This window comes from Rosa rugosa, unplaced genomic scaffold, assembly GCF_958449725.1.
Source record: "Rosa rugosa unplaced genomic scaffold, drRosRugo1.1 SCAFFOLD_199, whole genome shotgun sequence".
Lineage (NCBI taxonomy): Eukaryota > Viridiplantae > Streptophyta > Magnoliopsida > Rosales > Rosaceae > Rosa > Rosa rugosa.
In genome coordinates, this window is record NW_026908970.1 from 1 (window position 1) to 17,296 (window position 17,296).

General features: G+C 38.7%; 1 long non-coding RNA gene across 2 annotated transcripts; it reads left to right on the forward strand.

Annotated features, from left to right (window-relative positions):
• The first annotated feature begins 379 nt into the window (after positions 1–379).
• On the forward strand, positions 380–2,880 carry LOC133724290 (uncharacterized). Of its 2 annotated transcripts, none has more exons than XR_009853595.1 (4): positions 380–486; positions 575–641; positions 833–943; positions 1,521–2,880. It is a non-coding gene; the product is annotated as an uncharacterized LOC133724290 (long non-coding RNA). The 2 variants fall into 2 exon arrangements; XR_009853594.1 differs by having other exon boundaries at positions 1,566–2,880.
• Positions 2,881–17,296: the final 14,416 nt, after the last annotated feature.

Genomic DNA, 17,296 nt, shown 5'->3' on the forward strand with positions numbered 1-17,296 from the left:
AGCCATATTGTCAAAAGTCTATTGTACCCCTGCCTCCTGTCTCTTGCGTCGACACCTGGGTGTTCCAGTGCTATCGTGTCTTTGTTTCTTCGCTGCAGAGAGGTGGAGAGAGATAGAGAGAGAGAGAGCGAGGAAAGTGGTGATGTCTTGGACAGTTGGATTGTTGCTCAGCAGTGTGTGTATTTCTTGCCTCGACACCTGGGTGGGTGTTCTCAGTGCTATCGTGTCTATGATACCTCGCTCCAAAATAGTGTTGAGGATTGTGCAATCGGTCTTTTATTTCCATTTGAGGATTTTTGGCAAGATTACTTCCAACCGATTTGCGGGTAATTTCAGTTTTGATGTTGCATGCCATGGTTGCATCTGTGTTCCTTCGATGTTGGCTGTTTTTTCGATTTACAGTTCGTCAAATTTGATTTGTGTTCAAAGAGTGGGTATTGGTGGATGAGTTAAATTTGAAGTGATAAAATTTCCTAGAGACTGAAGGTACGAAGATTTCTGACTGTGAAGGTTCGTTTTTTATGGCTTCAGTTATCAATTCGAATTACTTATGTGTTTCAGTTCGATTATTTAGGGGTTGCTGATAGGTTTTCGATTCGACCAAGAGGAGGAGCAAGGGGACGAGAGGAGCATGATTCTGGGTATTTGATTTTCGATTCCGTTTATTTTTCCCCCCTTCTGATTACTCATGCATTGGTTTGTTATAGTAGTTGTAGTTGGGTTTTGATGAGGAAGCAGAACATGAATTTGGGGTCTTTGGTTTTTTCCGTTCATTTTTTTTCTTCGGTTTCTTCTGATTTCTCATCCATTAATTTTTTGGTTTTGATTGTAGTGGTTTGATGGCTGTTCTGCATCTACCTGGAAAGGGTACTCCTGTTGTCTTTCAGTTTTGGATAATAGGATTTTGAATAGAGACAAGCAGAGAGGATATTTAGTTTTTGGGGTAAGTTGAGGATTTTAGTATTGATTATTTTGATATTTACACTATCTCACCACATGCACAGACACTTGATGGAAGTAAACACAAAGGGTAATTACTAATTTGGATATTGAAAGGTTAAAATGAAAGTTGAAATCTTTTAGATTGAATTTAATGAATGTAGCCTTATTAGTTGTTTGCTTTTTTTTTTTTCTTCTTCTTCTTACTGAAGTAACTAGGAACATTTGGCAAATTACGTCCAATTCACTCTCTTATGGTCAGCCCTCCAATACTGTTATTCTTTTACTAGCCCCAATTTGTTTTATGGAGGAAGATTTAATCATATAAGACCGCAAATTGGTGTACTGTTATGGAATGATGGAATTAAGTTTGGCTAAGTGACTAAAGTCGATGCTTATATTTGAAATAACAATCAATATACTTGAACTTAGCCAAAAGGCCGAGAACATAGATGTGTTTCCAGACACATGGGTGTTTTGTAACCAGATTAGTTTTGGGTAGTATGATGTATGTATTCTTTATGCTACTTCAGCAAATATTGCTTCATTTACAATGTTTTTCTGGTGTTCTTGATTATTAGGTCTTTATTATACGCATCTGAGTTTATGTCATTTATACTTAACAGAACAAGAGAGAAAGAAAGAGGGTGAGGGAGGTGGGGATTTTGAATAAGGATCCCGAGACCCTGAAGGAGCAGATTGATAAGTTGAATAAGCAAAGTAAGATTACCTAAAGCTTTTTGTTCAAAGTCATAAGTCTTCTTTCATCTGTCTCAAACCAAGAAGTCTGTTGATAGAATGGTCATAAATATTTATAGATCCAGTATTTTGGATATCTAAAAACTATAGAAAGACTGAAAGTGATGCTTATCTAAAAACTAAACTTGGTGAAACAAAGTGTGAGCTGTGTTTGTTTTATTCATCAGCTTATATTTTTACTTATATGAGTTCTAGGTTTCTTTCAATTTCACTTTGGACCTTACTGGAACATGTTGTGCAATATTGTTAGGCTATTCTGATATGATTATCTTCTCTGTTGGTGAAGATTGTTCTTGAATGGAGGGATTTAGACTTTAGAAGTTTGCTACTACGTTTTCTCAAGCAATGTTATGTTTCCTTATGCCTTTTCCCTTTTAAGCCTCATCCCCTTTCTTCAGCTTCCATCTTCGTGCTATTTGCAATTTTTGGAAAGGTTAATTAGAGTTCTGGAAAAGCAAGTTGACATGCTAAATTTGGTTGGTGATATAGATAAGTTTGCTGATCATTAGTTTCTATATTTTTTGATGAAATTAAGCTAGAGGAAGAAGACTGGAGGTTCTGGATTGAGAAGATCACTTTAATTTCTTTGGGTTTGTATGCCTGCTGCTTTTTTAGATGCCTAGGTAGCTCTTATTAGGAGCTAAACATGAGATTAAGTAGAAACTGATATTGAACCTCTTCATCAGAGTCAGAACATTATAAACAGATATATTAATTAATCAATGATATATTGTGGGGTTCAGACTGATCAGGACCTCAAGACGTAACAAAATGTTTTACATAAGTACAAATAAAAAGATTATCCCTGCTATTCCATGTCAGCCCATAATAAGATGTTCCGGTTTTTCTCAACAAATTGGTAATTGTCGACAACAACCTTCTGGCAATAACAAATGCACTTCACATTAAGATCCCTGCATTTTCTAACATATATTGCTATTCCAAATCTGTTCCCTTTAAAAAAGTAAGGGTCCAGACTACTTAGCAACTATGAGTCTATGACTGATATCTGCATATATTGATTTCTACCAAACTATTGTGCAGCCTGTGCTATATTAATGACCCCTTTACACTGCAAATATGATTATGGGATTATGAAGTTTATTAAGTGGTCACGTTTTACTATTTTCAATTACATTTTAAAAACTAATAAAAGCTTACTGGTTTCTGTTGATTTCAGCTGGCGTTTTCGGAGAGGTGGCTTAAATTCATTAACTTTTAATTAGAAGGCTATCTCACTTTTTTATACTTTCTTTTTGCATGTATGATATAATATACATCTCTTTGATATTTCGCATACTAAATAATTATCTTTAGTGAAAGATTTAATGATCCTTCCAATGTACTAAAACAGCTCACAGTTGATTGTTAAGTGGTCTTTTTTTTAACTGTGGTTCAGAAGCTTAGTAAATTTTAGCATAAATGTGCCGTTTAATGGTTTGATATTTGTTAGTTTGGAATAATTGTCTTCTCCTAGGTTGAGAGTTTTGTGAAATCACGTTCTTGGATCATTACACTCTAACTTTCTCTTGCATATATGGTTATGATTCTGTTCTAATTTCTTCTTCTTCAATCATGCTTTCGCTTATGCAATTCTTATTTTTAGCTCTTGATTTGATGGATATTACAATTCTATTTTATTTGTTGCAAATTTTATTCGGAATCTTATTGAGAGGAAGCACTAATTGACACTGTTAGTTTTCTCGGTGCTACTAACAAGCTAAGTTTTCTAATTTCATTGATTTTGCTTCCACGTTTCATTAAATTTTTTATGTTTTGGATTGCTGCTTTTTGGTTTCTTGGTAAGTTTTCAATTGCTTTTTAGTTAGTTGGTTGAATTGTAGGCAGGCAGAGCATCAAAGATTTATATCTTTGTTTCATTCAAATTATTTACTCATATAGTTTATGAACTTTATTTTCCGTTGTTTTGTTGCTGAGAAAGTGGATTTACGATTAGAAGGAAAAAAAAAAAAAAAACTGTTACTTTTGTCGTCTGTGATTAATTGAGAGCCTTGATTTCAAAACCTATTGGTTAACATTACTCATCTGCCCTTCTTGATTGCTTTTTTAAGAAGAATATATTCTGATGTTTTGCAATTTAATTTGAGCTTGGCTTTTGAATTATTTACTCATATAGTTTATGAACTTTATTTTCCGTTGTTTTGTTGCTGAGAAAGTGGATTTACGATTAGAAGGAAACAAAAAAAAAAAACTGTTACTTTTGTCGTCTGTGATTAATTGAGAGCCTTGATTTCAAAACCTATTGGTTAACATTACTCATCTGCCCTTCTTGATTGCTTTTTTAAGAAGAATATGTTCTGATGTTTTGCAATTTAATTTGAGCTTGGCTTTTGAATACAGTTATGGCACCTAAAGGATGACAAGAAAAATGAAGGCTCTAGAAAGTGATCATAGCTCAGCAAATTTATGTTGTGCTGCAAGTTATAATGAAAGTGTAAACACGAAAAATCCTGCAACGAATAAAATGCAGACACGTGTGCAAAATAATAATTTTATTGATTTAAATGCGGGTTACAATCTCTGTAGATGCTCTTTCACAAAATTCTCCTCTGATTCGATCTCTGACGTTGATTTGATCCAAGGGTGGCGAGCACTTGATCTTGAATCAAACGGTTGCAATGTGGACTTCCTGCTATGTTGACGATTTGAGGAAGATGATTGACCAAGGGCTGTAGAAGCTTGATCTTGATCGGATTTAGGCCACGAGTGGTGTCACGTGGTGAGTGTTCTTCGGCTTTGGTAGGGGATGAACCAGCACGTGTGTTTGGTGCTTTGTTGATTCTCCACGAGCTTGATGAAGAACTTGGCAGAAGTTTTGCTTTGTTGACGACTTGAAGACGACGGATGATCAAGGGCTGTAGAGGCTTGAACTTGATCAGATTTGAACCACGAGCGGTGTCACGTGGCGAGTATGGCTTTTGATGGTGGATGAATCAGCACGTGTGTTTGGTGCTTGTTGATCCTCCGCGTGTTTGACGACTTCCGAGCTTGTAGGTGATTTCCCCTGCTTGTCTGAAGTCAGCGAGGTGAAGAGACCGGCTATTTGGCAGCTTGATGGTTCTTCACGAACTTGGGAGACTTCTGAGCTTTGGAGAGGTTTCTTCCGTCTGCTTGCGTCCCTCTATCTGTCGTCGTCCTCGATGGTGTACTTGACTCAAGGGCGATTGACGCTTGATCTTGAGTCGTATGATGGCCACGAGGGTTGACACGTGACGAGTGCTTTGGCTTGAGGTTGGTGATGAACCGGCTATTTGGCAGCTTGAAGGCTCTTCACGTGCTTGAGGACTTATGAACTTTGGGAGTGATTTTTCTCTCCTTCCGCTGAAGTCCTTCTCTTGATTTGAGAGGGGCTATTTATAGTGTCAGCGCCTCTCTCAATTTGGAATGCCTTGATGACACGTAATTAATTGTATTTTCCTTAATTATGTAATCAAATCAATCAGCCCTAATTAACTGATTTAATCACGATTATTAAGGAATTATCCAATCAATTTGATGGCTGATTTTAATTGTATTTCATTAATAGCATAATCAAATCAATCAGCTTTAATTAACTGATTTAATCATGACTATTAAGGAATTAGCCAATTAATTTGATGGCTGATTTTAATTGTATTTCATTAATAACATAATCAAATCAATCAGCTTTAATTAACTGATTTAATCATGACTATTAAGGAATTAGCCAATTAGTTTGATGGCTGATTTTAATCTTGATTATCAATTTAAATAAATTGATATCTAATCAGCAGACGAGATTTAATGCTTGATTTTATTCGGAATCAATTAATTTGATTGATCCGCTTTAATATCAATTGATTTAGCCGGAGCAAATTCATTTATTGCCGTCGAGCCTTTCATGTATCGCCAACTGTCATTCTCTGAGTCTGCGTGATTTTGCTGACTCACAAGCCATGTGGACAATTTGCGGGACCCATATGCTGACTAAATTTGTTCGGTCATAATTTCGAGTGGTGACCGAATTATTTAATGAATTTTATTTTCATTAAATTTTTGGTGTCTACAGAAAGCTTATCAAGTAAGGGAGATATGGGAGAAATGAAGAAGGATCAGACTATAGATATGGGAGCAACTAGAACAACTATTTTATGGAAAATGTTCCAGCAGCAACTGTAACTAAGTTAACCTTAAACTTAGATAGCCTATTTCTTGAACGCTATAATGGAAAATGCTGCCAGCTGCTATCCATATTGGAAACTTTAAAAAGATCTCAAAGCTAGGGCATGATCTAATTCATCGTTTGTTTTAGATGTTCTGTAGTGATGATATTGAAAACAATTCTGTCTTTTATATTCTCTCCTTAAGTTTAGGCAGTAGGAAAATGCACTATGGAGTGGAGAGAAGCTTTCAGTTCAGAGACAATGTTGGTGAAACTCAAGTACATTTCATGGTCGCGATTCACAACCCACAGCAAAGTGTGGGTATCTTTGCGAGAGATCACATATGATCCAAATCCCGCAGCAACGCGCGGGCGTGTATGCTAGTTAAAACTAGGACACCTCTTAAAACAAAAACTATAAGAAACCGAACAAAAAAATATGAGAAAATTAAAGAAATTCAGATCAATTAGCCATATGTACTCTGTACTTATATGAAGAAAGTAGATAATGACCAATTGGATCGTTAACATTCTTTAAACAGGAGTATGGCTAGAGTCCAATAATATTTAACTCTCTGTAAACTGTGCAATTAATGGCACTTCTTGTAAAGTTAACTTTGTTAAATCTCTTCTTTCTTCATCTTTTTTCTAATTAGAAAATTACATAGTAGCACATGACCAAAGATGTAAACACAGAAAACCTACTTGCAAAAAGATTTATACAAATAAGGACATGAGCCCAGGCCCAAAAGCCAAATGAATCAAGCCTGATTCCCAATTTTAATGACAAATGACTAAAATACTCGAGTTTCATCATAATTTACGGCACTGCCACTGTCCAATACCCAAACCCAAGTTTCATCAATTTCCAAAATCACCGATTTGGAAATCCTTCAAATTCTCCTTCCACAGTGAGAATTTCAGCTAGAATCTTTGAGGGAAGATGATCAGTGACTCGAGGTGCTCCTAATAGGACCGGTTTCACTCCCGGAAGTGGCCGGAAAATGGAGAATTTCGCCAGAGAACACAACTGCTACAGTGACGATTTTGGCCAAAATTGATGGTTTTCTGGCCAATTTGCCGTGACCCACTGTTACCAACGTGAAGAGTAGAAAGATATGGTTCTTTTATGGGTGGTAGCATGTCGTTTGGTTGCCGGATGCCGGAGAAATCAAGGAAAAATGGGAGAGGGCCGACGCGGGGGAGAGAGAGGAAGAGAGAGAGATCGGGGAAGAAGAGAGAGAAAAGTGGCTGGGTAGGTTTCTGACCTACCCACAGTAACTTTCATAATTACCATGAACAGTAACTTTCGTATTTCGCTTATAACTTTTGCATACGAAGTCCGATTTTTACGAACCAAATATGCACGCGCTCGGTTTAACGTCCTCTACGATTTTCATGAAGAAAAACTTTTCAAATTTTGACCCGGTTAAAAAGTCAACTTTTAGGGCCCCTAAAATATCGAAACTTAAATAAATTGTATAGAAAATTGTCATTCCTCGTTTAATAACAACTAAACATGAAAAATTTAATTCGGGGCGTAAAAAAGGTTCTGTAGTTTACTTTGATATACATGAGGAGCAGATTCATGAATATAGTATCACTAAGGTTATGTGGTTTACTTTGATATGATCGGCTACTGTCAATGATATGATCTGCTAATGTTCAAATTGAATTGATCTGCTACTTTATAGTTTATGGTTTATGTTAATGATATGATATTCATTGTTTATGGTTCAAATTGGCTACTGTGTGGAGGTGCAAAAGGGTGCTGACACAAGAAATAATCGAATAAAACTAGTGAGAAGAAAAGCACCGGCACGTAGGAAAAAGTACAGTAGCAGAACTGGACGAGTATGAGTGCAGCTAGTGCAGTAGCAGGATTGGACGAGTGTAGTAGCAGGATTAAGCGATGATGAGTGCAGTAGCAGGACAAGAGTACAAGTGCAGTAGCAAAACTAGACGAGTATAAGTGTAGTGAGTGCAGTAGCAGGATTAAGCAATGACGAGTGCAGTAGCAGGACAAGAGTACAAGTGCAGTAGCAGGATTAAGCGATGACGAGTGCAGCGAGTGCAGTAGCAAGATTAAGCGATGACGAGTGCAGTAGCAGGACAAGAGTACAAGTGTAGTAGCAGAACTAGATGAGTATGAGTGCAGTAGTGAGATTAGACGGGTGCAGTAGCAGGATTAGGTGATGACGAGTGCAGCAGCAGACCATGAGTACAAGAGCAGTAGCAGAACACGAGTATAAGTGCAGTAGCAGAATTGGACGAGTATGAGTGCAGTAGCAAATTGGACTGGTGCAGTAGCAGGATTAGGCGATGACGAGTGCAGTAGCAGGATTAGGCGATAATGAGTGCAGTAGCAAAACTGGACACGAGTACAAGTGCAGTAGCAGAACTTGACGAGTATGAGTGCAGCGAGTGCAGTAGCAGGTGTCACGCCCCGGATTTTGAATGATGAATTCAAATCCGAAACCTGAATAATTACAATTACAAAAAAACCAAATCTCGAAACTTCGAGTTCATTATTACAATTCACTCTCACAATATATTATAAAGCTCAAATGAGCATAACACACCTCACAACTTACAATTGTTGTAAAACTCTAACAATTGCTCTAACCGCACGATCACCGTCCTGGTTCTCCTGTCCTGTAGGATTACCCGCTACACAATTTGAATAGTGTACCGGGAGTTGCAACAACACAAAACCCGGTAAGCTTTTTACAGCCAGTATGAGTAAACAAGAAAGAACTGTTGATTTATTAGATTTCAAGACTACCACAAACCCACGTTACTTTCTCACTCTCATATATATATATAGACACTTATGAGTTACTCTCAATTTAGCTCATAAGATCACTCACTCTCATATATATATGTAGACACTTATGAGTTACTCTCAATTTAGCTCATAAGATCCCTCACTCTCATATATATATATAGACACTTATGAGTTACTCTCAAATTCGCTCATAAGATTTCCCAACATTTGGTAGACAGACTCATATATATATATAGACACTTATGAGTTACTCTCAAATTCGCTCATAAGATTTCCCAACATTTGGTAGACAGACTCATATATATATATAGACCCTTATGAGTTACTCTCAATTTCCCTCATAAGGTTACCATATATATATTGACACTTATGAGTTACTCTCAATTTCACTCATAAGGTCACTCCACATTTGGCAGACAGACTAGAGCTCTAACTGAACGTAACCACTCGTCCGGCCACAGACGTGATTACGATTTAATACTATTAATAACCACCAGCCCGGTACGAGAGCGTGATTCACTAATAGATGCCATGGTCACCTCGTGACCTAGTGATCTCCACAGATCACAACAATTTATTGTTCCTCAACAATAAAACTCAACACCTCTCACAATATATTGTTTCTCAACAATAAACTCAATATCTCTCACAATATATTGTTTCTCAACAATAACTCAACACAACTCCAACAATACATATTATTTCACGTAAATAATATATATATAGACATTCACACAGGAATGCCTATTAATACCAACTATAGTTCATATGATTGCAATAAAATAACGTAATTAAATGTATTGGGTTCGTAATATGAACCACGTGAGGTTTACTCACCTCGATAATCCCGCTGCGTCTTCAATTCAGCTCAAAATACGATCCACAATCGTCCACCAACTCAAACCGTCAATCACCTAGTCCAATAATGATCTTGACTTAGCCAACAACTCAAATATGTAATTAAACGACGATCCAACGCTCAGATTCAAATTAAACGATGATCCAACGGTCGGATCTGAATTTAATGATGATCCAACGGTCGGATCCTCACGGATCGCCTTTAGGATCATCCTCCAAAATTATCACGAAGATCCAACGGTCAGATCTTCCTGAATCGCCTTTACTAACATCTCCAAAATTGAAGCAAAACCGATGGTCAGATCTTCACAGATCGTAAACCGAAGATAAACGTAAAAACGTTAAATAGTAACGTCAAAACGTAAATCCACTATTTATCAACTTTTTCTAACATGACCATGTTATATATCAAAACGCTCGTATGGATGCATAGATCATCGCCTAGATAATGAAAACTCGAAATATGGTCTGATGCGCCGCCACAAGCGGTGGTCAGTGGGCGGTCAACGCGGCGGTCAACGACGGTCAACCACCTCAGATGGCAAAGTGACCAACTACAAACTGGTTCAAAATGAAAGGGTGATCGACTTCCATACCTGGAGCTAAGTCTGGTTTGGCCTAGATCGTCCTAGATCAAGCGTTGAAGTTGGATTAATCTCGTGCGTCTGATCAGATTCAGATTAAATCAGGGACGTCGAAAAAGTCAAACCATGATCTAGCGTTCTATACACAAAATCGTGATGAAAGGCTTACATGGGGATGATCAGCATGAGGAGGAGATCACGAAAATGGGGACGATCGGCCCATGCAACGCCGGAAAAGTCGTTTTCCGGTCGGGTCGGGTTCACATGGCTGGGGCGTCTTCGATCTCCATCTGGGGGCAGCGGCGGGGCAAGACGGTGGCAGGGAGCGGCTGGGCGTGCGACGGCGAGCTCGGGGAAGGCCGGGTCCGTGGCCAGAGGAGGCCGGAGGAGGGCCGTTCGGCCGGGTCGGGTCGAGCGGTTCGGCCGCGTGGGAGAGGAGAGAGGACGGAGGGTTTCGGGGGACTATTCCGCAAAATCTCCATTTTTTTGTCCTTAATGAATAAATCAGAAATTTTTCCTATTTATAGAAAATTCCCAATTTTCAAATATTCATAACTTAATCATACGAACTCCGAATAATGCGTTCCACATGTCCACGAACTCGTATCGACGAGCTCTACAACTTTCATGAAGGAAGTTTTCCCAAATTTTGAACGAATAAAAAGTCAACTTTGTTGACCCCCTAAAAACGTTCGTTTTCGAAAATAAAATCGTTCGAACTAATTCCACAACTTCTCCAAGCTTCGTACTCGCTCCTACTATCGTGAAATCATTTCTAAAAATCCACGGAAATTAATTTGGATTTTTCGGGGTATTACAATCTACCCTCCTTAAAGAAATTTCGTCCCGAAATTTGAGCGTAAGTCAATTCCTCTCGATTAAGGTTGACCTAATCATAGAATCTCCATCTTTTCCAAATCTGTAGTAATCTACAAAGCCACAATCCTTTGTATAAAAATACATTCCTAGGGCCACTAAATCCTTTCATCACAATGTAAATTCACAAAACAACTGCTCAACAACACTCCACATCACATACACAAAATCGTCACATGGATCATCTCATAGATCCTCACATAGATCTTCACATAGATCTTCACATAGATCATCACTCTGTACTGGCATACAAGCACAGTAAACACTCCCACAAAGTGTTTCGCTACTCAATTAGCATCACGGTAAATCTCCATAGTAAAACTCAAGCATGCACCTTTCTTCACAACAATAGAGATGCATCACTCAAAACAAATCATCCCCAAAAGCACGCCAATAAAATATGTCACCCAGTGACGATGACTTGGGCTTGTTCAATCCTTGGGCTAAGCATTAGGGCTGGCCAATTGGGCCTGAAGAAATCGGACCATCCACATTTCGAACCGGCCCAAACCACTTTGGGTTTAACATTTGGGCCTACTATTCGGGCCGAACAATTGGGCTTACCATTTGGGCCTACCATTTGGGCCTACCATTCGGGCTTACTATTTGGGCTTACTATTTGGGCCTACCAATCGGCCCACCAACTTCCAGCTCGGCTACGGTATGAAATTGTACATACCGTATATACGTATGCATACCGTACAGATCGTATATACGTATGCATACCGTACAACTGTATATTCGTATGCATACCGTACAGACCGTATATACGTATGCATACTGTACAACTGTATATAAGTATACATACCGTACAGACCGTATATACGTATGTATACCGTACATACCGTATATACGTCCGTATATCTAGCATATACGAGATCCAAAAATATTTGTAAGAGGTAAGGTTCGAACTCCCGACCTCAAACACGAAGGTTTTGCTCCCAACCACTGAAGCAAGAGCTGCCTTCATTAATATATGCTCACGTGTTATATTTATTATGTCATAAGCGACATAAATAAAATAACGGGGGAGGCAAGGTTCGAAACCTTAACCTGCTGCACAAGGGCTTTGCCCACCAACCACTGGAGCACAAGCTGTGCTTAATATAATGTGTACAAATGTTTTACTTATTATGTCATAAGCGAACATAATAAAAATAAACGAGAGGCAAGGTTCGAACCTCTGACCTCTTGTACATGAGCCTTGCTCTTCAACCACTAGAGCACCAGCTGCTCTCGTTACTATCCATGCAACTTCTTTTATTTATTCTATCATAAGCGATAGAATAACAACAAACTGTCGGTACACTCCACGTGCCACGACACGTCTCTTCCGTGATTTACGGAAAGCAAATCACTTTCGGCTAAAGCTGTCTGCCACAGCGTCTCGAGGTTCGGCCTGTCCCCTTACACGCTCAACACGCGCCAACAGCTTTTCCGGGTTTCGGGGCGACTTTAATCCAACGCGTGGATTGAATCTCAGAGATCGTCCATCCAACGGTGGAGATCTGCTCACCTCGTTCTATAAATAGGTGCATCCTGGAGAAAAACTGTTCACACCAAAGAAAAGAAATTTTCCCCAGCCATTCTCTCTCAAACTCTGCAGCCTTCCTCTCGAAACTCAAATCCTTTCTTCATCAATTTCAATCCTTCTCTTCTGATCTTCTCTCCCATCTAGTTGATTCAATCCCATCTTTCCTCTGAACTTTCAGATCTTCAATCTTTTCCTCCAAATCTTCAATCCTTCTTTCTCAGATCTTTTCTTCCATTTGAAGATTCGATCTCATCTTTCCTCTGAGAATCTCAGATCTCCAATCACCAGTTCAACAACTCCAATCCTTCTAACAAAATCTCCCTCAAACACTAAACCATGTATTCCTCGATTTCCACATCCTCTCACCCCATGACCCAAGAGCCACGAACTCTGCAACTAATGGAGCTCCAAACCCCGCAACAAATGGAACCACAACAACAGCAACCAACAGAGGAGGGAGGAAACACCCAAGCAGCTGGAAGTAGTGCCAACATGGATTTCTGGCGAAGCCGTACCAGGTGGATTCCTACTCCAGAACAAATAAGAATCCTCAAGGATCTTTACTATGTCAAGGGATTTAAGTGCCCAACTACAGAGCAGATTCACGAGATCTGTCTCCAGCTGAACCAGTATGGGCATGTTGAGGGTAAGAACATTTACTTTTGGTTCCAGAACGTCAGGGCTCGAGAGAAGCAGATGAATAGGTGTAATCAGGCTGCTCCAGTGCCCATGAGAACTAGTTCTCTTGGTACTGGTAGATCCATTGATCTCAATTTTGGGTCCACTGGTTCTACTGGTGCTGGTGGATCCATCGACATCAATTTTGGGCCAGCTGGTGGATCCATTGACATCAATTTTGGGTCCACTAGTTCTACTGATGATGGTAGATCCATTGATCTCAACTTTGGTTCCACCTATTCTACTGGTAATGAAGGATTTCTTGATTTAAATTCTGTTTCATATTCTTCCTCACACTTCAACACTAATACTAGTACAACTCTTTTGGCACAACAGGAGGACAAACATCCCTGCAACAACGAGGAGGAGATCACCAGGAGGTTCAAACTCTTCCTCTGTTCCCCGTGCACGGCGAGGACGTCTTTGGTAACCTGAAGACTACTTCCGAGGAAGGTAGTGCACATGATTACTATTTCGGTGGCTCAGGCGGTTACAACCGTGGATCTCCAGTTTCTCTTGAGCTCAGCCTCAACCCATCCGGAGCTGCTGACTAGGCTTAGTACAGCATAGTCCTCGTTTTCCTTTTTTTTTTTTTTTTTTTTTTTTTTTTTTCTTTTTTTTTTTGTAATATAAACTCAATAAGATGGTGTGCATGTTTTCTTTCCTGTTTGTTTAACCAACAACAACACCAAGGATCGAACCTTGGTCACCCAATACTGTTTTCAAAACCATAAACAACTCTACTGCACACATCTTTCATAATGATGCAATAAAAACAATCACTCAAAAAGAATCCAACAATCAATTAAGTCGCATCGAGGTCTAGCTAGTATCCTCTGAGTCAAACCAAACACAACAATTTCATCGATAGGATTAGGGATTTATAAAGCTAAACACATCCTGAGTTAGCTAGGAAAAACCCACGTTTTTAGAGTTACTCTTACAACTCTTATAGAATCTCGATAATTCCATCTATCAATTGCTTCAACAAAAACTCACCACAATTCAATCCCTAACATTTAGCGATTCAGAAATCGAATCAAACTCCATATCACATAGTAATTCACTTGAACCACTATGGATACCTAACAAAATCACTAAAATCAATATCCGAAATTGAGTTTAACTATAACACCTAAAATCAATCACCAAAGGCACACACTCTCATCCAACATCATTCACAAGAACTGATTCTAACTCTCCCAATTAATTACACCAAAATCAACTCCATTGCAAAACTTTAAGTGTCCCGCCTACTTAAACTTAAAACACACAACAACTTCAAATTCACTGCAGCCCATCTCCATACTACGATCCAAAACTTAAGAAAACTAGTTCACCACACAAAGGCCACAAAATTCAATTTCATTCACTTGAACAAAACTATATTCACAAGTCACGGTCAGGTCATCAACCCATGGTGTTCAAATGAATAAATTTCAAATCCAGTTTTCCTTATGAATCGTAACGTATCGTTCCAAAATGATGCAAGTAACATCAACCACGTATATAAGACACATCTCGCGAACTCAATTCAAATTCAGAATCACCAAAACTACTACTAATTCCAATTCTACCAACAATCTTGATTCTGAAGGAATTATAGTACTCAACGACAACCCAAAACAATGGTCTCTCATCTCTAACCATCGAGCACAAAATAAAATTCTTGTCTCGCACCTTAAACCCTGCTTAACAACTTACAAGCACAAGGAAGAAGTAACCGCAATAATTCCTTCCCTAACCGCAACACTACTCACAACTCCACATGAGTCAAGAATCTATTCAAGAACATTAGTATATCCAACTTAAAAAGGCAAAATTACCATCGATTAATACTCGTATCCACATTACAGACGAGCATAGGTCCAGACCATGCCTTCAACCAAACACTTCAACAATCAAAAGAACCTCATTTCCATAAAACAATCCTCGTTGACTTAACAGAGTTGAATCAAGAGGTTCCTATTCCTCAAGGATTGTAACTCGCGGCCACTGAACTTATTCCCATACGAACCTACAAGACAACTGTAAGGTTCTAAGTACAACCCTTTCGAATATCCATCACCTAAGGAGTATAGTATGCTTGGCTAATACTTGTATAACACTTAAAACACAGTATAAGTCAAATACAAATTCATATTAACCAAGTCAATACTATAGGGAATGTATTCACGTTCCCTAAACGACCTAGCGGCCTAAACAACTCCCAACACTCACGCATACCCAATGACTTAGCCAATACCGAAGAGCACACGATGGGGATCCGCTGCAGACGGGCCATCACTCGGAAGGTATTGACACATCACCAAATATGCACCTTACGCTCTGATACCAAACTGTCACGCCCCGGATTTTGAATGATGAATTCAAATCCGAAACTGAATAATTACAATTACAAAAAAAACCAAATCTCGAAACTTCGAGTTCATTATTACAATTCACTCTCACAATATATTATAAAGCTCAAATGAGCATAACACACCTCACAACTTACAATTGTTGTAAAACTCTAACAATTGCTCTAACCGCACGATCACCGTCCTGGTTCTCCTGTCCTGTAGGATTACCCGCTACACAATTTGAATAGTGTACCGGGAGTTGCAACAACACAAAACCCGGTAAGCTTTTTACAGCCAGTATGAGTAAACAAGAAAGAACTGTTGATTTATTAGATTTCAAGACTACCACAAACCCACGTTACTTTCTCACTCTCATATATATATATAGACACTTATGAGTTACTCTCAATTTAGCTCATAAGATCACTCACTCTCATATATATATGTAGACACTTATGAGTTACTCTCAATTTAGCTCATAAGATCCCTCACTCTCATATATATATATAGACACTTATGAGTTACTCTCAAATTCGCTCATAAGATTTCCCAACATTTGGTAGACAGACTCATATATATATATAGACACTTATGAGTTACTCTCAAATTCGCTCATAAGATTTCCCAACATTTGGTAGACAGACTCATATATATATATAGACCCTTATGAGTTACTCTCAATTTCCCTCATAAGGTTACCATATATATATTGACACTTATGAGTTACTCTCAATTTCACTCATAAGGTCACTCCACATTTGGCAGACAGACTAGAGCTCTAACTGAACGTAACCACTCGTCCGGCCACAGACGTGATTACGATTTAATACTATTAATAACCACCAGCCCGGTACGAGAGCGTGATTCACTAATAGATGCCATGGTCACCTCGTGACCTAGTGATCTCCACAGATCACAACAATTTATTGTTCCTCAACAATAAAACTCAACACCTCTCACAATATATTGTTTCTCAACAATAAACTCAATATCTCTCACAATATATTGTTTCTCAACAATAACTCAACACAACTCCAACAATACATATTATTTCACGTAAATAATATATATATAGACATTCACACAGGAATGCCTATTAATACCAACTATAGTTCATATGATTGCAATAAAATACGTAATTAAATGTATTGGGTTCGTAATATGAACCACGTGAGGTTTACTCACCTCGATAATCCCGCTGCGTCTTCAATTCAGCTCAAAATACGATCCACAATCGTCCACCAACTCAAACCGTCAATCACCTAGTCCAATAATGATCTTGACTTAGCCAACAACTCAAATATGTAATTAAACGACGATCCAACGCTCAGATTCAAATTAAACGATGATCCAACGGTCGGATCTGAATTAATGATGATCCAACGGTCGGATCCTCACGGATCGCCTTTAGGATCATCCTCCAAAATTATCACGAAGATCCAACGGTCAGATCTTCCTGAATCGCCTTTACTAACATCTCCAAAATTGAAGCAAAACCGATGGTCAGATCTTCACAGATCGTAAACCGAAGATAAACGTAAAAACGTTAAATAGTAACGTCAAAACGTAAATCCACTATTTATCAACTTTTTCTAACATGACCATGTTATATATCAAAACGCTCGTATGGATGCATAGATCATCGCCTAGATAATGAAAACTCGAAATATGGTCTGATGCGCCGCCACAAGCGGTGGTCAGTGGGCGGTCAACGCGGCGGTCAACGACGGTCAACCACCTCAGATGGCAAAGTGACCAACTACAACTGGTTCAAAATGAAAGGGTGATCGACTTCCA